Source organism: Hippichthys cyanospilos, chromosome 10 (assembly GCF_059441005.1).
Source record: "Hippichthys cyanospilos isolate Australia breed blue-spotted pipefish chromosome 10, RoL_Hcya_1.0, whole genome shotgun sequence".
Lineage (NCBI taxonomy): Eukaryota > Metazoa > Chordata > Actinopteri > Syngnathiformes > Syngnathidae > Hippichthys > Hippichthys cyanospilos.
In genome coordinates, this window is record NC_142378.1 from 1,730,821 (window position 1) to 1,757,417 (window position 26,597).

Consider the following 26,597-nt stretch of genomic DNA (forward strand, 5'->3'; position numbering starts at 1 on the left):
GGCGGGGAGCGTGCTGGTGCGAGTAGCGGGGGGTGCAACGATGTTCAAATGCGCCTTGTACGCTCAATAAAGCTTTTATGACGGGTCGCTCTTTTAAGTGATCCAGCAATTGTAACGCGACGGATGATATGTCAGTTAGCTCTTAGAGAAAGAAATCGGGGCAAAAATGATCCAAATTACACGCGAAATAATATGTTTAAACCTAGTGGGGTAGTGTGACCATTTTGCGGTCATTTTCTCGCATTGTTTTAAGTGGTTTTGCCATGTTGAAATTTGACATGTTGGCATCATCTGGGTGAAATTTCAGCTCCCTGGTATCTTCTTTCGTTTTAAGAGGTTTTGCCATGTTGAAATTTGACATGTTGGCATCATCTGGGTGAAATTTCAGCTCCCTTGTATCTTCTTTCGTTTTAAGTGGTTTTGCCATGTTGAAATTTGACATGTTGACATCATCTGGGTGAAATTTCAGCTCCCTTGTATCTTCTTTCGTTTTAAGTGGTTTTGCCATGTTGAAATTTGACATGTTGGCATCATCTGGGTGAAATTTCAGCTCCCTTGTATCTTCTTTCAATGCTTTGACTTTTATGTAGAATGCATTTGATGTCAAGATCAAAGGATTGGAACACTTATGCGGTATTTTGATCGTTTTTGGGTCATTTTCTTCCACGTCATTGTCGCAGTATTTTAGCCAAAGGTGGCACACATCTGGTAGTGTGATAATGAAGTGGTCCTTCCGTGTTTAAATTTGACATGTTGCTACCATCTAAGTGAAATTTCAGCTCCCTACTGTCTTTGCTCAATGCTTTCACTTTTATGTGAAATGCGTTTTTTGTAAAAATCAAAGCACTGGACAAAATACCTATTTGGACCATTTTTTGGTCATTTTCTTCCACATCATTCTTGCAGTATTTTAGCCAAGGGGTGGTAAATTTATAGTGTGATAACTTAGATGTTGGAATTTGCTATGTCACCATCAGGGTGAAATTTCAGCTTCCTACTGTCTTCTTTCGACGCTTTACCTTTGATGTAGAGATCACAGCATTGTTCTAAGTACTCTCCCACATCGTTTTGGCAGTATTTTAGCCAAGGGATGGCACACTCCTGGTAGTGTGCTAACTAAGTGGTCATGCCATATTGAACTATGACATATTCTTACAAACTGGGTGAAATTTCAGCTCCCTAGCATCTTTTTTCAATGCTTTCACTTTGATGTGAAATACTTTTGTTGTTTAAGATCAAAGGACTGGACAAAACACTTGTTTAGACAGTATCTAAATGAGCATGGTAACTCATTCAATGCCAGGGACGTATTTTCACTTTTTTAAGCGTCCAGACATTCAATCCCAGATACTTAAGTGTCGAGATAATACTTAAATATCACGAAATTAACATGTACTGTACTTAAGAACCGATTTAACATTTAAGTATCTGGGATTTAATGTCCGGACTCTTAAAAACGTGAAAGTACGTCTTTGGCATTGAACGTTAACTTTGTCCAAATTTGTCAGAACCATAAATGAAGTTGTTTTCTAGTCCCATTTGAGAAAGAGGTGCTTATTTGTCTTCATGAGCTCCAGATGAAGTCACGGTTTCAATTTGTTCCAGGTCGGATATCCTGTTCGATTGGCGGGTAGTAACGCCGCCCACACGCAAACGCCGCTTCCTCCCCCGGATGAGTAAACCTCAAACGCAGAAGACAACAGCTGCCCTCCTCACTTCCTCTTTCGGCGTCCGATCGAGCGCCCAAATTTCAAAGCGCTGGCTTCCGCCGAATCCAGGTTTCCGGGTATCGGCGGAGGCTCATTTCATTCACGTACTTCATTCAAATCATCTTGATATATTGCTCGTTTTCCATGTATGTCATGCAGACCGAAAAAATCGTCATTATAATTGTCAAAATATTTGTCCGATGAAAAATAGTCAACAGTCCTGTTTTGGGATTACAGTTCACAAACATGAATCAACTAAATTATTAAGACTTTTTTTTTTTTTTTTTTACAAAAATATAATCAGTATAAACGGTCAGACCTGTTCTGAAAAATAAATAAGTATAAATAAATATTCGTCCACAGAAAAATATTCCGCTTTTGGGCTCAAAGTAGAGATGTGTTTACCAAAATAAATCATTAACTTGACAGGTGACGAGAGGTGACACATTTACACACTGTGAAATCAGAGGTCGCTAAAATTACACAAATAATAACAAAGGTAAAAGTTGAAGACAACTTGAAAATTTCATATTTTAGCCAGAAACCTGAAGTCGTAATTAGCATTCTGCGGACCACATAAAATGACGTAGCGGGCCGGATCTGGCCCCCGGGCCTCGAGTTTGACACCACCGGCCTATATTAAATTATAAAGTAAGATTTTGGCGTTTTGCAACCGTGAAAAAATTCTTACAGGAAAAAAAAATATCCGTTAAAAATAGCAAAAAATTCTCCGCTGTGCCCTGATTGGTCAGTGTGTGTTTTTTAGCGTCAGGTCAGTGTTAACGGACGATGATTGGAGCGATGTTTTCTTTTTTTTCCCCTTGAGTAGCAGGGAACAGAAAAACAAGACTTTTATAGCAGGCGGGAACAACAAGCGTGACCGCCAAGCGCATACGCCGCCTTCATTAAGAGCGGAGATAGCGCAGATTAGTCCGCGAGCACAGCAGCCGCGTTAACGGACGAGTCGCGCCAAATAAGGAGCCGACAAAAGTCGGCGGTGACGACAATGTCCCAAAGCCACTCATCAAACAAGGCGGCATCTAGATGGGGACCCCAGATTACGCTAATGAATTCTAATTTTTGTGTTTGAGCATGTAAATCGAGCAATCCCCGCCCGGAGCTAGCGTGTTAGTAAAACGTGCTTGTGGGCGTGTCATGCTACAAACCTTCAAAGCGCGAGCGCTTCAAATTCGTCGTTTCCATGTGGCGCGGGAAAAAAAAAAAAAAACATTCAGTGAAAAGTACTTTTTAAAAAGGAATTTTGTCGATATTTTCGTGGAAAACAACGGCGGCGAAGCTGAATTGAATCGTCGTCGGATGGACGAAATTTGCTCGTCAGAGTTGCGCAAAAGTTGTCGGTGGATTCAAAATGAGGAGGTTTTGAAGTGTCCCGTTGAAGTCTCCGCATTTATCCGAGCAAAACGGTCACGAAAGTGACACGGATTTGCAAAGGGCACGGCTGTCAAAGTCAAGGCCCGGGGGCCGGATTCGGCCCGCCGCATCATTTTATGCGGCCCGCAAAATACTCATTTGACTTGTACCAAACTTGCAAGTTGTCTCCTTTTCTCTCCTTGCCTTCCTTCATTTCTTCACATCCCTTCCTCCTTTATTCCTTCCTTCACATTCCTTTCTTCCTTTTTTTCTCAATTTCCCTCCCTCCACTGCTTCCTTTCTTCCCTCCTTGCCTTCCTTTCCTCTCTCCCTTCTTCATTTTTTCTCCCTTTCCTTTTCTTCATTCCATCACATTCTTCCTCTTTTATTTCTTCCTTCCTCCCTCCCTTCTCTCTTTCTTTTCTTTCCGCCCTTCCTTCCTTCATCACGTCTTCATTCTTTCTTCATTTGCTCTCGTTCCTCCTTCCTTTTATCACATTTTTTCATTCCTTCTTTCCTTCCTTCACATTCCTGCCTTCTGCTCTTCTCATTTTTTCTCTTCCTTCACTGCTTCCTTCCTTCCCTCTCTCCCTTCCCCCTTCCTTCCTTTTATCACATTTCGTCATTCCTTCCTTCACGTTCCTGCCTTCCGTTTTCCTCACTTTTCTCTTCCTTCACTGCTTCCTTCTTTCCCTCTCTCCCTCCTTCCTTCCTTTTATCACATTCCTTCATTCATTCTTTCCTTCCTTCACATTCCTGCCTTCCATTTTTCTCACTTTTTCTCTTCCTTCACTGCTTCCTTCCTTCCCTCTCTCCCTTCCTCCTTCCTTCCTTTTATCACATTTTTTCATTCCTTCTTTCCTTCCTTCACATTCCTGCCTTCTGTTTTTTTCACTTTTTCTCTTCCTTCACTCCTTCCTTCTTTCCCTCTCTCCCTCCCTCCCTCCCTCCCTCCTTCTTTCCTTCCTAGGTACCACATCGTTAGCCTGTTAGCTATTATTAGCCTATTGGCTATGTTGCTGAATTTTCAACTTACTGTTATCAAATTAATATGAATTGATACAATTTTTAGATCTTATACTCTAATATTTTTTTAGTTCGTTGTACATAGAGAAACAATGTGCCAAGGTTGAAATCTCGTTTGTTTTTTCTATGAATTTTTGAATGGTAACACCCATGTTAAAAAAAAAAGCTAACAAACATTCGCAGCGCACTGCCGTGTATTTTTCTCGCCCCCCTGTAAAATCTGCGTCACGGCCGCGCTTGCTAAAAATGTATTTTTTTTCGGAGAAAGTTCCAATCCGACTGAGTCAAATACGCCATAAGGCTAGTATATCGGACGCTAAAACAATTGAAGTTATTCTCTCCGGCTCGTCGCTAAAATTGTGCGGTTGCGATAAAAAACCTATCTGTAGTGCCACTTATCTGCGGTGGTGGACCCTGAGAGCGTAACCCCACCTCCCGCCCCCGATCATGCGTGAAATTGAGAGGCGAGACATCAAAGCTCCCGACGTCCTCTAACGCGCCATGCTAATTGCTCTTTGATTGCTAACTTGACTCCTTGTTGCGGGGCGCCTATTTGAAATCGGCTTTTCTCGCGCGGGAGCGGGCGGGGCGTCACTAGCGGGCCCGTTGGGAAAATTAAGAACTAAGACGTCACACGTTACAAATGAGATTAGCTTTAGCGACAACGCGGCTAAGATGCTAAAATAGCCAAAATCCTTTGCTTCGTTATCGGTTTGTTGGATCAGTGTGAGCTGTTTATGACGGCAAAAAAAAAAGGTGAATATTCGACTGCTGGAAGCGCAACGCGATCGGATGCGGTCGATTCCGTTCCTTTCTCGTGTTTAGCCCGTGACAGAGCGACTGGTGCTGGTTTTCATAAAAGATAGCATCGGAGTGTATTTGCATGTTTTTGGGGACGCTACACAATGTCGGCATTGTAAGACAGCGACGTATCAAGATGAGCGGAGGAGGAAGCAGTTAGCATTTATTTGCATGAAATCATCAATCGTGTACGCTCAGATACTTGAAAATGGAGGACATGAAACTCAAATCGGGAACAATTTGATGTTTTTATGGTGTCAAGGAGTCTGGTAAAAGATATTCGGACAAACATCAAACATTGGCAACATCCAATTTGTAGTTTGAAAAGCAACTTATTTTTTTTTCTCATTAAATTAGGACTTTTACACGTGTATCGTTTTTCAATCGTGAATAACGTGACTTTTTTTTTTCGTTTTATTTCGGCTGGAATCTCGTGATATGATCCCCAGATGAGATATCAACAGACCACGACTTTATTCTCTAAAAGATAAGACTTTATTCACGTAAGACCTAACGTTAAGTTTCATGTTATTTTTTTCAGTGTGTAATAACATTTTTAAATTGATTTTATTTTCCCTTATTTAACCCCTGGCTGTCCGGGTTTTTTTTCACTAGCTTTGAAAGGGTCATAACATTGTCAAATATAAGTATATATTGACTTTCCACCCCTCAGAATGTTCAGCGGCATCAGCCCTATCCATACATATATAAAAACGTTTTTTTGTTTGTTTTTTTGGGGGGGGGGTTAAGGGATTAAAGGGATTAAAATGCATGATAAAACATCAGGTTTTCAATATGTAGAAAATTGACAGTATTCCCAATTATGAATGGCAGTGATTGAGCCCGACATGGGCTAAATATGACACCTATATTTTAAATCACATTTCCGATTTAAGTGAATAAAAATGTGTTTGACGTCCCCTCGCTACATCACGGTTCAGTTATTTTTGCTTCACTCTATCGCAGATTTTCATTTATGACCATAACTTTTTCTATGGCAAGTATATGATACTATTTTTCTTACACTTTATTTCATTTGAAATCAGACCAGTCAAAAACATAGCCATTTTATTTATTAATACAATTCAACTTCTCCTACGTGGTTTTTCTCGATAGATGACCACATCTGTTGCAGGTTCACCTCACATTTCTTGATATTTTTCGTCCAGACAAAAATAAAGTACCTATTGTATGCATTTTTTAACGAAAGATCTAAAAAAAAAAACAAAAAAAAAAGGTCCAGCTTTATTTCGCGTATTTCGGTTACTGCGGGAACTTTGGGGACGTAGCCCCCGCGAGAAACGAGGGAACACTATTAATGTTGGTTTGAATGATGTTTATTTTTTGTGAAAACGTTTACACACGACTGCTTTAATTGTTTTTATCAGCAAATGTTTAATTTTCATTGTTTTATTTTTAATATCAAGGCCAACGTAACGTACTTCCAAATCAGCAAAGAGGGCGTCGGCGCTGTGCAAGCCCGGTGACGGTGCGCTTGAGCGGGGTGTCCCGGCTGGCTGTCCCCGCTGGCCTGCTGCCTTACATGGGCAAACCTCGGCTTGGAATTTCACCGCGTGACGTCACTGCCCACAAAACTCTCCCATAATTGAGGATCAAGAAGTTTGGGCTGAGGATTCGGACCGTCTTCCTATCTTTTGGATTTCCTCGAAAGTCCCCAGCAAAAAAAGGTAAGCCGAACCGAACCGAACCGGGCGCGGTTGCGTTGAGAGCTGACGCGAGGGTTTAGGGAATGTTTGACGTGCGGTTGGCGACAGCTCGAGCGGGGGGGAAGAATCTTGCTTGGTATTTGGGGCTCCGTGTTAGCGGCGCTAAGAATGCGAAAGTGTGGCGGAGATTCGGACGTGGATGGCTGGGGGAGGGCGTGGGCACACCTGGGGCTAACGCTCCACTACTAGCATAACTAGCTTGACGAGGCTAACTCTAAGCTAACTAGTCACTCGCTACCGAAAGCGAAGTTGGGAAAGTTTTTTTTTTCTGAAATCTTTGGGCGTCTCTCGCGCTTCTGGTATGTGTTTTGAGTCGAGGAGGAGGGCTGCTCAGAAATGCGGAAGACGGAACTCTTAGCGGCGAAGAGGAAGAAAATGTCCCGAAAAGTTAAACTTTTTTTGGGAGACGATCTTAAGAGCAGCCGTAGCTAGTTTGTTAGCCGTTTGAAGTAAATCCAGCCCTCGAGTTGCAGATGCAGATTCGCCAAACTGCTACTGTCGCGTTAAACGCAATATTATTACTTATGTTTGTAATCGAGATAATAAAGACTAATTAATGAGTTCCTATTATAGTTATTGTGGAGCAAAGTTAATCAGGACTGAATTAGTAGTTCAGTAGTTTTTAAAGTTTTTACCATTTTCTCATTATATTTGTTTTAAGGCCTGCTATATACAACAAACGAGTACCCATCAAAGACATTTTCAATAGTCATTTAATCTCTTAAAAGTATATTAAATATTAGCCACCATAAGACATAAATTCACCAGCTACACTTCATTTGAATTATGCTGTGACAACTTCTCATGCAGTTAAAGGATGACACAGTCTCTTTATTCGGCACACCGGTAACAAGATGCGCATTCACTGGAGCTGCTCTTGACCACAGCTCACGCCCAGTCATTTCGCATACCAGCTCCCTCACTCGAGCTAACCTTCAAACTATGTACAGTACATCCTGTCTTCATGTCTGAGACATTTTCATGTCCCATTTTCTCATCAAAGAGAGCACACAAGAGCTGCAAAGCATGCTGGGAAGTTCACTGTCTGATGTAGTATAGTATTTATGCAGAACAGAAGTTTATACAGCTTGTAAGGCGTTTTTACAGGCACGTACAGGTTATAAACAGTCTGACTATAGTGAGTAATATGCCATGGTAGCTATATATCACAGCGTTCACATATATATCACAGGGTACAGTGTATATTGCATATTTGAGGAAAAAGAATACATACAGCATCTACACATGTGCAATGGGATCATTTAGGGCAGTGCTCATTCGGCAGACCGCTCCAGGATTGTTGTCATAAATTCCTATCGCTACTTAGTAGATAACATAATGATGGTAGTGCAAAACACACAAGTGATCCAAGGCCCCAGTCAAAGGTGAAAAGCAGGTGAATTATCTCAGTCACAGTAGGTACAGTGAACCCTCGCTATTTGCTTTGAACAGTCATTCTTGACCTTTAGCGCTCCAGGGCACATATTTTACCCAAGTCATTTCACACTTGTATGAGCGTAAAGCTTTTTTCTTGTTGTTGATGTGTATCAATATTAAAGTGATGTCAAACCACAGATGATAAAGGCTGTAACACGGGAAAAGTAGACATTTAAAACTGCATCGATAAATCCTTATTGCTTCATAGAATCACATGACACTTTCTATGTTGAAATATTGTGACTGGAAAAGTTTTTTTTTTTTAAATCTCAGATGACTCGATGACTGTTCCTCCACCACTTCTAGTCGCGCCATAAAAGGTCATCAACAACAACGCTGCGGTTTAGAAAGCGCCATACTTGCCATGCATATCATCTCTATAAAACATCACTTATGCAACACGGTTGTAATAGTTGGAAACAAATTATATTGTGTACACTTAGTTGTGACGGTACAATTTTTTATATATGATATATACAGAATATTAAAAATGTGCATTTTACCTAATTTGCGAGGTATTATCTCCAATCCTTTGAATTTTACATGAAAGTAATTTTATATAAAACGGGAAACCATTGAAAGAAAATCTGAAAAGCTGAAATTTTACCTACATGGTGAAACCTGGTGGCTTTCTGTAAAATGTAAACATAACACAACCACTTAGTTATCTCACTACCTTAGCTAAAATACTGCAAGATAATGGAAGAAAATGACCCCAAAATGGGCAAAGTACTATACACTGTTTTAAATGATCAATGAGGTTAAAAAGAAAGCGCGCCAGGTTAAATTCTTCCTTTAACACAGTGTTTCTCAACTGTATTTCGCCAGGCCCCCCCTAGAAAAGAGAACCCCCCCCCCCCCCATGCACTGACTATAAATATCCTTTTTAACATCAACAACAGAAAAACGCAATATAAATCACCTTTCAACAACCGTTAATGATTTTTATGGCGTTTATACTGGTTACAGCTTAGTCTAAAACGGAAAAAAAGAAGCAAGTTCACCAAAGTGCCTGAAACTAAAAGAAAATGATGAAAATGATTACTTTATTGCGATGACGTTCCACGTGACAAGGGATCATCCACGCCCCCCCGGCATTACCCCCCCCCCCCCCCCCACACACACACACACACACACACACACACTATTTGAGAAACACTGCTTTAACAAGATATGAAGCCAAAAACATTTCATGCAAAAAATAAAGTAACCATGCATTACTAGTGTTTTTTAAAGTCATGAATAGGACAGAATAAAAATGTAAAATTTTCAATAATCATCGTACTATATCATAAACTTACTGGGCCAGTGCGGGTTCTAGCAGGGTATCCAAATCCCTGGCTTGACTAGGCCAGTCCCCCCCAAAATTTAGGGCCCTGGTTTGGGACTAAATTCTGCCATCGGTCATACCTGTAGAAGCTAAAACCTCCTGTGAAAGTTTTCAACGCTGCATTCCAGCTCTCAGACGACTCACGCAGTGCCGCCGCCGTACCCCCATTAAAAAGTGCCTGAGCGACTGCAACGAACCCACCAGGAGGGTCCGCGTCTCAAAGCGTCTTTCAACTTTAACATCATCAACACTGTCAAACGTGTCCTTTTTATTTTTTAAAAGAGCGCCGCCGCGTTTAATGCAGTCAGAAACGGTTTTGAGCGACGCAGATGTATGCGGTTTGATAGCGGCTGCTCTCAAGGGGTGCCGGGGCGGCGGTTGGTATTATTGATTTGAAATTCACACTATGCGCGAGTCCTCCTTTTAACAAGTACAGTCAGACTCTTTTTTTCCCTCTTCGTTTATTCCGACACGGCAGCGCGTTGACATAGCGATACCGTTCGCTTCTTAACCGCCGCCTGCGTAAAATAGGCTGGAATGAATCGGAGCGCTAACGGTTTTCGCAGCGCAATTCGACGAGACAATCGATTGTTAGCTGTCGACCGCTAGCCGGCTGTGTTCGCACCGGTTGGTATTTACGGCGGACCCCCGCTGTACGAAATTAATCCGTTCCGGAGTTGGGATCGTATGGGAAAATCGTCGGATGGCGGGCAATAAAAACCCATGGTAATTAGCTAATTTGTGCAAAAAAACTGGTAAAAACATCAACATTTTATATACATATTAAAATTTAGTAACAAAATAGTATAGTAAGTACTACTTATATAATATATACATGTATATAATTAAATAACATAAATATGGAAAGAAAAAATGACATTTACCTTTCGAGTGATGCGACTTAAGCTAGTTACGGCCATATTTCCTAGCGAGGGTAACGATGCATGAGCCTTCTTCATATTTTTTGATTATCTCCAGCTTCGTCTCTAAAGTAATCATCTTCTTACTACCATAATAAGCTAATTTTTTGGCAATTGCTAATCGAGTAGATGCTAGCTGGCGAATTCCATCCTCTTATATTTTCGCTAGCATGTGTTCTTAATAATAGCATTTTATTCCAGTAATATATTACACTACATGAATTGCTAACCCTTTTTTGTGCATTTGCTAACATAAGCGGCTATCACTTGTAAGAAGAAAAGTAAGAATTTTTCATTTTGGTAGCAGCTTGCACTATGTATTAGGGTAACGTTTTTGGCAAGTGCTAGCATCAACCGCAAGCAGCTCCTAGCTAGCCATCCATTTGTCAGCTTCTTGTTTGTAGTCTTGTATCAATATGTCAACATTACCTTCAAGCTATTAGCGATCCAGAGGGTTCTTTTTACACTTTTAAGACATTAGTCTCAGTGCAGTCGTAGTCAAGTGATGTGGTTTCAAAGCATGATTTTGGAAAACTTCTGTTTTTACGGTTCGAGGTCTTTCTTAATTGTTAGATTCAAGAGCAACCTTGGAAAAGGTCTGCACCCTCCATTTGCTTTTAGGTTTGGTAATAAAGTCTTCTAATGGAAAATACAATTTAAATATAGCTGTTGTTGTTCCGCAAGAGGCCGAATAACTTGAGAAAAACAAAATGTCTTTCAGGTCATGATTTGGCACAACCTTGATGAATCATATGTTTTCGTCCGCCTTTCCATGACGGACGTGTCCACCAAGTTGTATTGATTTTTGAAACAAGTATGATGTAAGAATTATTATTTTTTTTTTAATCCTTGAATTTATCACAAAGTAACGGCTTGAAACCAAAACCCACTTCCCGTTCGCTCGTGTCCTTTACACAATTTCATGTTGATTGATAAAATATCTTTCGGGGCTGTTACCAAAGAATTAATGGGTTTACACATGCCTGAAAAACTAGCGCGTGTTTTGCCACACCCTCGCCCTCAAAAATTCATAAATTGCCACAATAATAATAAAAATAACACCGCAATTTCAAGAGGGAAGCTTTTGGGGTCCCGGTAAAAACACAGCAAGGAGACGACTCATTAACGCTCTTTGACAGGAAGGAAATGAGTGCTTTTGTTAATCAAAGTAGCAGATTATGAGTGTGAATATATGAAAAAGAGGGTCCATTTACTCTGCAGATTACATTGTAGTGATTAAAAAGGTATAATTAAAGTCTGATGACTCCCCAGGAGTGCCGCGGGGGTCAGCGGCGATGAAGGTGATATTAACAGCAGCGTAGCAGAGACGGAATATTATTGCACTCGACTAGACTGCTGTTTTGCTGGCAAACTCAATTCGTAGCATATCTGCAATCAATGAAAATGAAAGACAGAAAATGAGCATATGCCGTGTTGTTCTAGCGTATTTGCATCATAATGTACACGCTATACATCGTTTATTGTGCTATAGGGGGGCGTGGGTGACCCCAGGGTAAATGATTACTTTCTGCCATGTGTTTTCATCATTTTTTGGATGCACCTGGTTATTTTTTTCAGTTTTAGACTAAGTTGTAACCCATATAAATGCTGTAAAAAATAATTAACGGTTGTTGAAAGTTGATTTATAATGCTTTTTTTTCCTTTTGTTAATATATGAAGGGATACAGGTTTAGGTATACAATTTTTATAGATAATCTGATTTATCGTCACTCGACGGAGTGGGGGGGGTCGTAAAAAGTTTTCTCTGAAATACAATTGAGAAGCGCTATACTATACTCACATTAATCCCGCAAATCTAAAAGATGCCCTGTTTTTGGCGGATCTCCCCACACATAAAGATAAAAAAGTAAACATTACAAAATTTGGAACAATTTTGGTCAAAATGTGTGTGACAATTAAATAAAACTTCCATTTGCAATACAAAATTCTTCTAAAAATCCCGGGTAAAAAATTACTAATGAACAAATTTGAAATACTTTTTTTTTAAATTAAATACCTGCCCTCCCAAATATACTGTATATTTTTTATATACTTGACAAAAAAATAAATGAATAAAAATCTACAAATATACTAATCAGTTTGCGCCGAATCAATTGTCCCTCCAGTGTACCAGTAAAATATTTACTACATTATATTCAATGTATTGTTTACCTATAATTTGTATGTATGTATGTATATATATATATATATATATATATATATATATATATATATATATATATATATAAAACAACAATAACTTACCATATTTAAATATCAAACAGCGCTAACACACAATATTTAATTTAATGCACAATACCTATAATTTTCCGTATTTAATGCCTATGTAACTTTTTTTGTGACATTTTTTGTTCCGCTGACCTACGAAGTAGCATATTAAAAACATCGTTGACGTCTATATACAGTACAAGCAGAAATTGATCATATCCCATGGAGCGGTTTGTCATCATGTTTCCATAGGCTGCAAAGTACTTGAGATTTGACGTCTGGCTCCGAAAGGTTTGAATATCCTGGCTCTTCTCGGCGGAGTCGCTTTGGAACTCTCACAATACAAATAATATTTTCCCTAACCGCCCTTAAACACCCACATGACAGATATGTCGCAACACGCCGCGTACGCAAGCGAGGCGCGCCAACAATGCTTAAGTGTGCGCTCAGTGACTCTTGTGTGCACTAAATTTCACAAGTGCGACGTGAAACGTTATCAATCATGATTTTCACGTGTCTTCGCTTCTTCAAAGTGACCATGTGAAAACTGGCAGGGAGGTGTTATGAGCCAATGATTTTCCATTAATGACTTCAGGCTTGAAGTCATCAATTATGTCATGGCATTGTTGTCTTCACATATGGGGAGGGGTATTGTTAACATTATAATGGCGATACGACTTTGTCCTATTATTGGTACGCTGTAAAAAAAAAAAGAAGCTATTTTTTACAGTAAAATACCAGAAACTTGGGTATGGTAACACATTTTCTACATTTATGATTTTACAATTGCAAAATGTACTGTGTAAAAGTAAAAATTAACAGTACCGTATTTCCCGCACTATAAGGCGCACCTAAAAGCCTTAATTTTCTTAAAAAGCTGACGGTGCGCCTTATAATCAGGTGCACCTTTTATTTGGATCAATATTAAGATTGGTAGATGGGGAACAAAGTGATTAAGTAAGCTTGACCTGTTTCTTTTGTGTGTTTACAGTTGAACAAGGTTGCTCATATTGACATTGACTTATGCTATTCAGCGTTTAGAGTTATTATTGTTATTACTTTGAGTATTGCTATATCGTGATTGAAATAGTTGTGAAATGTCATTGATTGAGCGCGCGCCTTATAATCCGGTGCGCTTTATATATGGAAAAGTTTTCAAATATGTCATTAATTGAGGGTGCGCCTTATAGTGCGGAAAATACAGTAATTTTCGGACCTTTTTTTTTAAAATGTACCTTTTTTGCACTGACTAACTAACTGCTTTATGTTTTAATGTTAACTAAATGTGCTGCGAGTCAGTGACAGCTAATAGATTAGATTTATCAACTAATTTCCCAAATTATTGACAACTAATCGATTAGCAAAAAAAATTGCATTTCTTTTCGGGAATAAATCAGACACTAAAAATTGTCTGAATGCTCCAAAAATCTGTCGTGAGAGTAAACCTTTTCAGATGTGTTTAGTCTTCTAGTAAAGTAATTATCATTGAGTTAAATAAATAGACAACATTTGCAAGGGTCAGCTTTCAACACTTTTGGCATTGATCAAACTGTTTTGGCATTGCCACTGAAAAAGTGTCCTATGAATGGACATACGTGTTTGTTTTAATAAAATGTGACTATCAAGTAATTGACAATCATCAACAGATTATAAAACCAAGCTATCAGAGCCTTAAAATTACCTTATTTTTCAGCTAGTAAAAAAAACAACCCAGATTGACTTTCCTACCCAATTCCATGCCGCGCATTCGACTTTCCACGTGTTTATCTGCCTGACCGGGCGAGCGTACGAACTTTGCGGTAATCTCGGCGGACTCAAACCCCCTTTTGGAGCGTCCGCTAGCGATGATTTGCGCTGCGTGCGGCAAGCACGCATTTAGCAAACGCATGATGTATCCTGCAACATTGAGCAATAAAAGCCACAGACAAATTCCTGTTACGCAAGAGCAGATTACAAGTTTCTTGGATATTAATTTTCTCTGTGAAAATAGAGCCACCGGGGGGGGTAGCGGAGGAGGCGGCGGCGGACAGGCGGAATGCGCTGTAATTATTGCGAGTCAATTCGTAAGTGGGATAAACACGGTGTGAAGAAGCGTTTTTCTAGGACACGTCTTTCATTCAAACATCAATTGGAGTTACTGGGGGACAAAGTGCCGCCCTGTTATGAAAACACAAGAAAACACTTTTTTGTTTTGCTTGATAAGTACTGACTGCGTTTGCACAATTTGGCTTTTCAACAAACGCATCCTAGATAAATGGGCAAAAGTTTGATGCTCCTTCTACCTCGGGCGGGGTGAGGCGTGGTGGCATCAGTTTGATAATATTGTCTATTGTGTTTTTTTTATGATCGTTTGAGGATTTCAAATTTGGATTTCCTAGCGTTTCATTGACGAAAAAAAATCGTAAAAATCCAAGCTCGATATCGAACAGGATGTCGGCCATGTCCATTTGCCATTTTGAGTCATTTCCAGGGCTCAAAGGAAAAGCAATGCCCTCAACAATCGCACCAATCAATCTGAAAATGAGTGCACATGTCTTCCATAATAGGACACGCAAAATGAGTCTCAAAGACCTCTGCTTATAATTGAATGGGAACTTTGGTTAAAAGCTTCTTTTGTGAGTGTAGTCCAGGGCTCAAAAATATAGGCAACGACAGTTTCACCGATTAGTACAAAATTAGCTGGGTACGACTATAAAACGTGACATTGTGGGGACGCATCCGTCTTAACCCTTTCTGTGCAAATCGTTATTATATTTAGTACATTTAGAATTTCTCTCACCTTTCCACCAAAATATTGTGTGCTATCTCTATGTAAATATGGGTTATGCCATGGAAAGATTGACTTCCATTCTTCAGTTACACTTGCATGTAGGTAACAGCTGTGTTTTAAGTGTGGAAACACTGCCATCCAGTGGTCACAGTTCCTATCACCAAAGTGCTCAATTGGTTTGTACTAGGTAAGCATTAGTCAATTGTGTCATCTCCTCTCTATAAAAAAAACGTATTTGGCCATAATTTTATGAGTTATTATTGTTATTACTATTTTACTATCATCTATGCCACTGAATTTGTTGATGCACGTCTCAAAACGTCTCAAGCACAATGCAATGAATTCAACAGAAAATTTGCCATTTTGCTTTGAAACGGGCAATTTAACGTTGATTCCAAGATTAAAGAAAAAAAAACCAACAACTCACGGTCATAACCATTGTGCGTGAAATGGTCCCAAGGACCCATGCTTGAAATCGAGCAAAACGCCAATCATTTTTCCTTGAGGGAACCGTTTACAGACAATTCCGAGACCGACGAAAGCACACGCAAAGCGATGGGCTGCGTTAGCTCGCCGTTCTCGGGAGACCATTTGGAGGATTCGCCCCAAAAGAAAGGTTTCGCAAAGGCCCGTTCACGGCCGTTTGCAGCTTCCGATATTTGGATTTGGGAGCTCTGCGCCGCGGTCCTGGCTCTCTCTTGACATTCCCAGTGAAAGCAAACCAAAAGTGACATCGGCCCTCCATTGCTGACTTCATACTTTCTCCATATTTGGAAATGTTTACCTCCTTGCGATGTTTGCCAGCGATCGGCAGAGAAGGGATGTGAGTCACTCGGACTGCGCGCAACTTTGTCTGCCATTCGCTTTCCTGTTGCGCTCTCCTCATCCCAAGAAAGAGTGAGTATCTTCTTTTTATTGATTAATAGGGTCTGAAGAAGCTGCAGTCTGGTGCGTGTTAATGGTTGCTGCGAGACCACAACAACAAACTTGTTTTGGTACAAATTTCTGGCTGTCCCTGCCGCCTTTGAAGACTGATGATAGCGTCTGTACCTTTAAGAGCACTCACCCTTTCTTCCTTCCTTCCTTCCTTCTTTGACAATATTTTATTTGGTCAACTCAGACAGGCAGAAAACATAGCTCGTTTTTTTTAAAACTGAAAACCGCAACAGGTATTGGTACTTTCAATGACGTTTAGATCGTTTAGCAAATTTTCCGTACTGTAAGGTGCGTTGAATTATAAAGTGCACCTTGAAGAGCCGATTTTAAAAAGGTTTTCATTATAGGGCACACCGCATTATAAGGCGCATAGAATAGAAGCTACAGTAGTGGCTGGGGTTGCGTTATGCATCTACTAGATGGAGCGTCATTAAAGGGAATGTAAACAAAACAATCAGATAAGTCAAACTTTATTTATTTGATCAGAAATTAAGAATAAAGATGATTTGTGATATCGGAAATTAAGAAGAAAGATGATTTGTGGAATACTTTCTGCAGAATGGGGGGGGGGGGGGGAAATACCTCTTGATTACAGAATATTATTATGATTCAAATAAATGTTAAACCTTTTTTTTAAAAATTCAAATTGCAACCAAAAACCTCCAAAAATATTGTTTGTTGATTTAAAAACCATTACTGGATGAAAAACCATTACTGACTTTTCTTTACAATAAGTGGGGCTTTGTACCCATAAAAATTGCTTTAAAATTGAAACATATATAGCATATAAAAAAATTCAGAGGGTGTTATAATAAACACTCTGTTTGGTCTTTGATTTATATTACTTGAGCTTTTGAAAATTGGTCTGATGTTAAAAAAAAAAAGAAGAAGAAGCAATTATATTACTGTTTTCCATTTCAGGGCAAAAATGGTCTTTGGGGGCGTTTGGGTAGTAGCCATGATGATAGGGAAAGTCATTTTAGGAACTTTTAGAAATGGGTTTGATGTCTAAAAGAGAAGCAATTACATGACTTTTCCGTTTCAAGGCAAAAATGGTGATCGTGCGATAATTATCGCATATTTTTGTAGCTAGTTCAACGCTTGTTTACTGATGCCATCATACCTTTCTAGTTAAAATTTTCCCCCGTCTAGCTGGTTTGTATAGCTGGTTTGGACTTGTAGACTTTTCCCTCCAGGCCAACGAGATAACGTTTCCAAAAGCACCTTTTTCACTGAAAGGATAACAAAAATCAAATCCAGTTCCATTTTTACCAAACGGCGTCATTGTGTTTTCAAAATATTGACCAAATTGGATAAGGTGTCACGAAAAGATGCATGTCTTTCTGGGAATTGATCTGATAGGATGTAAATTTCTGCCCGCGTTCGCGGCTACTTTTTTTTTTTTTTAGCATTCTTTTGAAAGTGTGAAATTAATCGAAATTTGACTTTTAATTAACCCTTGTGCACACACTTTGCAAACTATACACAATGCATTTTTTTTCCCTAATTTTGTGAATGCTTTTAAAGGCGTCGTATATTTTTTTTCCTTCAACCACTTAAATTGTTCAGTGGCATCTTTTTTATCCATACATATGTAGGTAAAATTTATTAATGCCCACAAAAACAATTGAAAAATTGTATGATCTGTTTTTGCAGTGATGATGGCACTTGAAGACATAGCTATTAATGCGTATCTACCGCCACCTACTGTCTTGAGGTGAAACCCAAGTCAACAAAGAATTTTCTGTTTGCTGATATAGTTTGGCCGCCGCTCAATGGAATCTCGCAAAAATCGTAGGAAAATCAATGTCATAAATCCTTTTAAAATGCATCAAACTATAAGGGTTTTATATGGTCCAAAATTTGGACAATCATTAGTTTTGTACACAAAATCTCACACGTCCAGCTGTAATCACAGAGAGTAGAAATGTCAGAATAGTTGCAACCGTTTTAACCGTCTGCTGGAAATTTCAGCTCCCTGGTGTTTTTTTTCCCCATTGATTCTTTTACGATGTTATAAAGAATCCGAGGATTTTCCATAATTTGTAACATAACGCCACAAGGGTTAAGAGTAATTTGTATGCTCGTTTAAAAGTCCCTCTGACCGTCTCAGTCCATCGTTCCGGAATTTAATCTGGCCTCCTCCTATTTTTTTCTCGTCCTTAATTTCAAGATGTTGGCAAGTGGTCCGAAAATCTCAAGGAGTCAACAAATTAATACGTGATTAACGGGAGCAATTTACACCGCCGCCGATCCTAACCCCGCTCAAGCGCAGATTATCTGTATTAATCACTTTAAAGGTTTTGATTACTTTCTGTTTTTCCCGCTTAAAGTCGTCTTTAAGCAACGCTAGCCCTTCCCAAACAGCTATTTACTGTTGAGGCTTTTCGAGTGCCGATTGGAGATTATACGCACATGTGCTATCATAGCGGCAGCGTATTTCCGTTTATTCCTCTTGGGCTTTAAGCACTTTTAAAGGATTTTTGGATTTACTTTTTTTCCCCGCCCTCAAGCCGGTCGGGCTGATTTAATAAACGTGAGCGCTCTGAGGCTTCAATCGAGTATTACCTGTGGCTTCTGCTTTTTTTTTTTTTTTTTTTTCCTGTCATCCAGGCCTTTAGTCTCGCCTTAGCACTTACAAAACGAAAAACATTTCTAACTCCCATTGTAAAAATATCAAATAGTGTAATTATGATCCGCGGGTTGTCGAGAGACAGTTCATGGGAAGTTTCGCCAAAATATACAACAATTTGGTATTGTATTTGTGGAGAATGAATTCTCCCCTTCCATCCATTTTTTAGAGCCGCTTATCCTCACAAGGTTTGCTGGTTTTTATCCCGAATGAGATTGGGCACCCAATCACGCCAAAGGACAATTTAGTAAACCCACATGGGCTTGGGGAGAGCATGAAAACTCCACACAGGAGAGCGAGGTGGATTTAAAATCGGTTTTCCGAACCGCTAGGCGGACGAGCTTACCACTGCGCCATCGAGCCGCTCTAATGAATTTTATATTTCACGAAATGAAGTCTTAATCTCACTAGGGTAAAAACAAAACTTGGCATAAAGTCCGGAGTAACCAAAAGCCATTTTTATTGAAAATAAATTTGTTACAAGAATAGTAGTCATTTTTTTTAAATGAAATCAAGATTGCCAGAATATTTGTAAATTTGTTCATAAATTTGTTCATGTTGATCTGGAGAGTTTCTTGGTCACAAAGGGTGCATAAACATTGCACCCCCTTAGTCTTAAGAAAATATCATTACAGCCCCTTCAGTGACAAAAATCATAAAGGGACACAAACATCTCAAAAGCACAGAAATCTTCGGTCACGATGTTGAAGGAATGAAGCAGTAATATCATAAGAATAAAATCTTAATTTATGAGAAAACCATTTGAGATTAAAATACAACATTCCTAGAATAAAATCTTACAATTAAAGTCTTTTTTTTTTTAGTAAAAAACAAGTCAATCCTTTGACTTTCTTGCGTTGTAATTGAAGGTTTTTTTTTTAAGCATGTACCATTTGATATTTGCAGTCAAAACTAAAAGCTCTTCATATTCGGCTCTTCATATTTCCACTTCCTGCCGATGAGCATTTTTAACCCGTCAAGGAAACGCATCGTCATGAAGCTAACGGTCCCGGACAGCCCAACTAGCGCTGTGCCAGAAATGACATTTCCCGCTTCCTCCTTCCCTCTCTCGTTTAGCATGGGATGCCGCTAAGTGATTAAAGTGAGATTAGGCAGCCGGGCCGCTGCAGGCTAATGGGACACACTTTGCGCTGTGTGTGACTGATACACTTTCCGCTGCCAGCCTCTAAAAGCGCTCAAATGACGATGGCGGCCTGTTGCCAAAACACGCCGCCGTTATGAATAACGACAAAATCTACGCAAACGTTCAGATGATAAAAGCCGCAAGGGTGCAAGGGAACGTGATGGAGATAAAAGGGATTTTCGAAAATATTTCACATTACTGTGTGTGAAGAAAATATGATATTTCAGTCGGAAAAGGGAAACATAAAAGTAGTGATCCCCCCTATTTCGCGGTTAATGGGGGGTGTCAACCCCCCGCGAAATCTGAAACCCGCAAAGTAGGGTATCAGTTCTACGTACGCCCCGATATAGCCGCAATAACCATAAACAATCCTTTTTTTTGTGTATTTTTTGCATATTTTATTTCCCTTTTCCCATTATTTAACATTACATTATCCTTATTAACATAAACATTATTGTATATTCATTAAATAACTACTATTACTTAGTTTGTTGAGAATTTGTTTTCAGGACCGGTTATCTGCACCAAGAGTCCGGTGAAAGAGTACGCAAGTCATCACGTTGAATTTCACATTTATTTTGGCTCGTGTATGGTGTATCATGTAGTATCTGTTGAATAATAAATCAACAACAATCTTAAAGTCAGTCAACTAACATATAAACACTTTAATCTATGAATTGACTGTATTTTTAGCCGACATTAGCGTGTTAGCAACAACTAACTGTTAAGTGCAACCTCTACACAAACGAACACATAAACAGAATAAACACTCATCACTTACTAAACATAGGCAGTAGCGTGCGTTAGCAACATAAATGATAATAAAGTATAAATATGAGCTTACGTTGTCATTCACTACGTCACCGTAACGAGCCGAATGACGCGCAGAGAACGTAAAACAGGAAACGGAAATGCAACGCGACCCGACAAATTAAAAGCATGCATTTCAGAATAAGATAAAAAATGTCATGAACTCTAATGCTTGAAGAATTCTTAACATAGTTAGTCACTAATATTACTTAGTTATTTGATGAATACAGTACTGTATAATGTCATTTTTTTTTTTCATTTTTGCTCATTTTTTAAATGATTTTTTTTATTTTGAAATAGCTTTAATTTTTCCTGGAAAAACCCGTGAAGTACAGATATCTGAGACCCCCAAGTAGGAAGGATCACTCTACTTCTATTTACGACTGCCTCTTGTTACGAAAAATTCAAGTTAAGATGCATTGATGTTTACGATGGTCTTGCACTTATCTTTTTTTTTTGAGGTCCTGCTACGTCAATCTTCTCGCGGACTTTATGCTGAGTCAAAATATGTCAACATCCATCACTGTTTTGACGCGGCAGCGAACGGGACGAGTGCGCAAATTTCAACAGGCTCATCGGCGGCGGGATTAATTGCCCCATGGTCCCAGAACGCAATTACCTACTGACCCAAATCATTTTCTTGGCCGCCTGCGCGCGTGCCGAGGCAATGTTACACCCGGGACCCAAGTTCTCGCGCTGCGTCTATACATCACGCTCGCGCGCCGCTTTATGTCCTCGTGCTAGCTTGCGCGAGTGATGGAAGGCAAACATTCGTCACCGGAAGTGTTTCATCCACCGATTATTCCCCCCACTGAATTCAAAGTTTTCCATCTTTAAAAGTTTGATTGCACATTGCGATGTCTTCAAAGAAATAAAACTCGTCGTCGTGAGACCTTACCTCACTTTTGGATTAAACCTCTTAAACCTGGTGCTCACAAGGATTATTTATAATCTCTTACGGACCCCAAATAAGAAGATAAAAAAAAATCCGGTATTCTTCCCGATCGTTAGTACCCCGGTGACCGTCGTTCACAAACATTCTGATAAAGTTATTCAAAAGTAGACAACTTTTTCCAGCGCCGGGATTCATTATGGAAGACATTCTCGTTTAATTTGTTTTTGTTTGAATTTGTAGCTTCATTGTAATTAACCTACCGTATTTTCCACACTATAAGGCGCACCGGATTATAAGGCGCACCTTCAATTAAAGACATATTTCAAAACGGTTTTTTCCCATATATAAGGCGCACCGGTTTATAAGGCGCACCGTCAATTAATGACATATTTTAAAACTTTTTCAATCACAAGATAGTAGTACTCAAAGTAATAACAATAATAACTCAAATAATAACTCTAAACTCTCAATAGCATAACTCAATGTCAATATGAGCAACCTTGCTCAACTGTAAACACACAAAAGAAACAGGTAAAGCTTACTTTATCACTTAATTCCCTATTTACCAATCCCAATCTCAATATTGATCCATATATAAGGCGTACCGGATTATAAGGCGCACCATCAGCTTTTAAAAAAAATTAAGGCTTCTAGGTGCGTCTTATAGTGCGGAAAATACGGTAGATCAAAACCAACCAAAAGAAGTCGTCTTAACCTAACGGAAACCATTTTTTTTTGGGGGGGGGTTTAGGAGGTTTAATGGTGCGTGGGTAATCCTATCATAAGTGCGTGACCTTTATTCTTAATTTCGGATTGTTTAATAATAAAGTTTGACTGACTTATCCGATTGTTTTGTTGACATGCCCTTTAGCGTAGCTCCATCTAGTGGATGCATCACGCAATCCCAGTCACTACTGTAGCTTCTATTCTATGCACCTTATAATGCGGTGCGCCTTTATAGGGAAGATAATACGGCAGCTGTTTGGTGAGGTTTAAGAGGTTTAGGTAGTTTTGTTGTGGGTGCGTATGTTTAGTGGTAAGATTACAGAGGGTAGGGCTGTGTTTGGCTATGCTTACAGGGTAGGGCATCGGTGCCAAACTTCAGTCCCCGAGGCTGGTAAACTGCATGTTTTCCGGGTTTCTACCACCAACACACCTGATTGAAATGATTGGCTCGTCAACAAACTCCGCAAAGCTTGAAAACGATCCTCACTTTTTGAACTTGTGTTTGAGAGAATCGTCAAAAACATGCAGCATACCGGCCCTCGAAGACTGGACTTTGACACCTAGCTTAGTGTTAGATATTTGCTTTGGCTAGGTATAGCATTAGGGCCGTGGTTTACTTGTTAACATTTTTAACCCGTCGTACACATGTAAGAATAAGATGTGGTCTATATATACAGAGACTAAGACAGTCTTTAATGATGAATAACAAAGGCATCACGCAAAGCTAATTAGCATCTCGCATTTTCATTAAAGCTGTGAACTCATTCTCTGCCGTTGACGGCTATTGACGTCAAAGATCTATTTTTACTTTAATCATGCACCGCATTAGACAGGTATAAGTTAAAAATTAGACTGCCATTAAAGGGTGTTACTACGTTTTATGGGCAGGGGGGGCTTTGCCCCCAGGATAAGGTACTGGATGTGAATGAGTCCAGCGCAGGAGCGCAGCATTTTACAAGCAGCTCTTGAAGACCGGTAAAAGATTAAAGTCAACCGTTTCCTCCGAATTACTTGGATTGGATTTTGATCCACTCGTGCGTAAATGATTGAAGAAAAATATTCCTCAATGATGTTTTCAATCAATGACAAAAGTGATATCAAAGTCTTGAAAGGTTTTTTGGTTTGATCTCTTGGCTCGCTTAGCTTTCTACTAATTGGTTGTCTCAGTTTCAAGTTATATGCATCTTACATGAATGACGCACCTTTGCCTGAAATGTTTAATATTCGTATTTATATTGAGTTGCATGTATGCTTCTAAATGGTCTGCAAAACAATTCTGTGAATTTCTCCAGACTTAAGTTCTGCTGTTCGACTGGAATCGGTAGTAACAATTAGTTAGCTAATTTTTAAAAACAATTCGTTAACAATTAGTTAGCTAATTTTTACTACCCATTTCAGCAGTAATGACTTACTTTCTTGAATCCGATCCATCCTTCAAGTTTTTTTTGTCAGCGTTCCTCTTTTTAATTGCCCTGTTTGCTAACAAGGCTAGCAATAGCGTTGTTATTGGACTAACGATGCTGGTTAGCGCTTACTCGAGTTAGCGACGGTGAAAAGTGAAATTGAAGACACCGACGTCCATTTTACATTGTCTGTCCAAGTCAGGTCACAGAGAAATCATGGACTGGATTTGCGTTCCATCGGGATGTCCCGAAGAAAAGAGGAAACACGCAAATTTATGTTATTTGAGAGGAAAATAATTTAGGTTTATTTACTTAAAAAAAAAAGAATTCAACAAACAGATTTTTTTTCTGTTTGTTGAAACAAAAGGGTACCTTTTTTGTTTGGATACATATTTTCTGTGCCTTGTGTAATTGACAAAGTGGATGCTAGCGTTCACTTTAGCTGCAACCAGGCTATAAATACGCACAAAGCCAGGTATGCTCATGGATCTATGTATTTTTCATTTGCTCTCCGCTACAATTTCCAAGCTATTGGAGCATCATGACCCAATCAGGTTCGTCCACAGCCCGATGGACCATTCAAACACCAAACAGCTTACGTGGTTCACGAAAATAGCAGCAGAAGAAGAAAGTCTCAAAAGAAGCGTCATTACTTTAATCGTGAATTTCTGTTCAAGGCTTTTGGAAAATTGTCCTTCAAGACACGTAAGCATGTAATAGCCTTCTTAGTTCTATTACTAAGCTGACTGAATAAAAAAAACACAATATGATATTTTTGTGGACGATCAATGCAAAGCCTTGTACTGTGCTTGAGAAATAGTCTTAAAGTTTGCGGTTAGTAAAACATAGTGAAGATATCCTAAGTATATACAGTAAGTGCCTCGTCTTTAAAATTCTCAAGTCCACTTTTTGGACAAAGGGAAGTGTCACCTTGCCTAAAATGATGACTCGGCTAGTTATTTAAATCTTTTCATGCTAGCCATTAAAAATAAATGCATAAAAATAGGGAAGCCTACTTTAAGCATTTCGGAAGATGATAGTGTTTTAAAATTAAAAAGAAAAAAACTTTTCTCCTCACATTTCCATTAAAAAAAATCCAGCAACTGACCAATGGTGCTTCTCGGTAGGTTTTTTGTTGACGTCTTTTCACGTCGGCGGCACTCAAATAATTAAAAAAACAACAACAACAAAAAAAAAACACTGTAGAAACAAAATTAAAGTGCCTAAATTGGAGTATCATATTTGAGTGTACTGGTTCATGCAAAACGAATTAAAGTAAATCGCTTTGTGCCTACTAATAGTAATGAGTCATATCGTAATGTTTGTAAATTGTGTTATAATTAGGTAGAATTGTATTATAATACATTGTAATTGTAGTCAGTTGTATGGTATTAGAAAAATTAAATTACAATTTTTGTGAATGGTTTCCCATCGTGATTTGAGGAGATTATATCTCATTGGAATTGAAGTGACTCATCGTACAGAATTGGAATGAATCATCACATCGTAATTTGATTGAATTGTTTCTCATTGTAATCGAAGCCAATTCCGATTTATGTTTAGTTTTGAATTGGGAGCAGCTTCATTTGTATCATTAATGTATCTAATCGTATCCTATAATTAGAGATGTCGAAATTCATTGATCATCGGCTATTTTAATAATCAAATAATTGTTTAGAGCCCTTAAACAAAATTTTGTAAACGCTTAAATTTCAGCTTCTCAACAGTATCTATTCTCCGATTAGTTGAGTAATCATCGGCGTAATCCTGCGGCTATCAAATGGATTCATTATTATACAATTATACAACAATTATACAATTATAATGCCACAAATGGAGCAGTTCGAATTTCTTGTCAAATAAAGGTCAAATTATTGGAACATGGCACAACTTAGTGCTGAATTGCATTCTAGTGACTCCTTTGCAAAATGTCTTCTGGCCTTTGTTTTGTTAGGTTTTATACAGCTGCGCATCGTCATTTGTAATGTAGTTTCCTGGCAGATGAACCTTAAACAAACCAGAGGATGTTACACAAAATACCTTCTGAAATTGCTGGATAAAATACGCTTAAAATTGGCACTACAAATGTAGTGCCAATTTTTAATTAATCGGACATGAACGGCGCAGCGGTCATTTTTTTCATCCAAAAATTCTTTATGCTGGTTAGGGGCTACATGTTTAAAACAAATATTTCACATCATTAAAAGGTTGAGAACAATTTTAAACTTGTGAAAATGTTTGATAGTGACAGCCCTAATAACAATTTGACTTATTGCAACCATATCGCATCGTATCATACCGTATCGCCTCGCAGAGTATCGTACCATGGCGTACCATACCGCATCGTACGATATCACGTTGCATCGTATCATATTGTACCACAGCGTATCGCATCGCACCATATTGTACCGTAACGACCGTATCATATCATATCGCGCTGTATCGTACCGTACCGTACTGTACCGCACCGTGATGTATTGTATCACATTGTCCCGTATCATTCCATACCACATCATACCATATCATATCATACCATATCATATCATATCGCACCGTATCGTACCACGGCATACCATACCACAACGTACCATATCGCGTTGCATCGTATCATATTATACCACACCGTATCGCGTTAAACCGTATCGCACCATGGCATACCGTACCGCATCGTACCATTCGCGTTGCATCGTATCATATTATACCACACCGTATCGCATTGCACCATATTGTA

The 26,597-nt window shown here is 39.1% G+C and overlaps 1 protein-coding gene across 2 annotated transcripts in view; it reads left to right on the top strand.

The window, feature by feature from the left end:
- The first annotated feature begins 6,334 nt into the window (after nucleotides 1-6,334).
- Nucleotides 6,335-26,597, top strand: part of lpp (LIM domain containing preferred translocation partner in lipoma) — a 132,436-nt gene continuing 112,173 nt past the window's right edge. Inside the window, exon 1 of one of the 2 annotated variants that reach the window (XM_088425120.1) lies at nucleotides 6,335-6,595. The gene's annotated coding sequence lies outside the window, so the exon portion shown is untranslated. Of the gene's footprint in view, nucleotides 6,596-16,145; nucleotides 16,218-26,597 lie in introns of those variants that run through there. The other variant, XM_088425122.1, reaches the window with a different exon arrangement.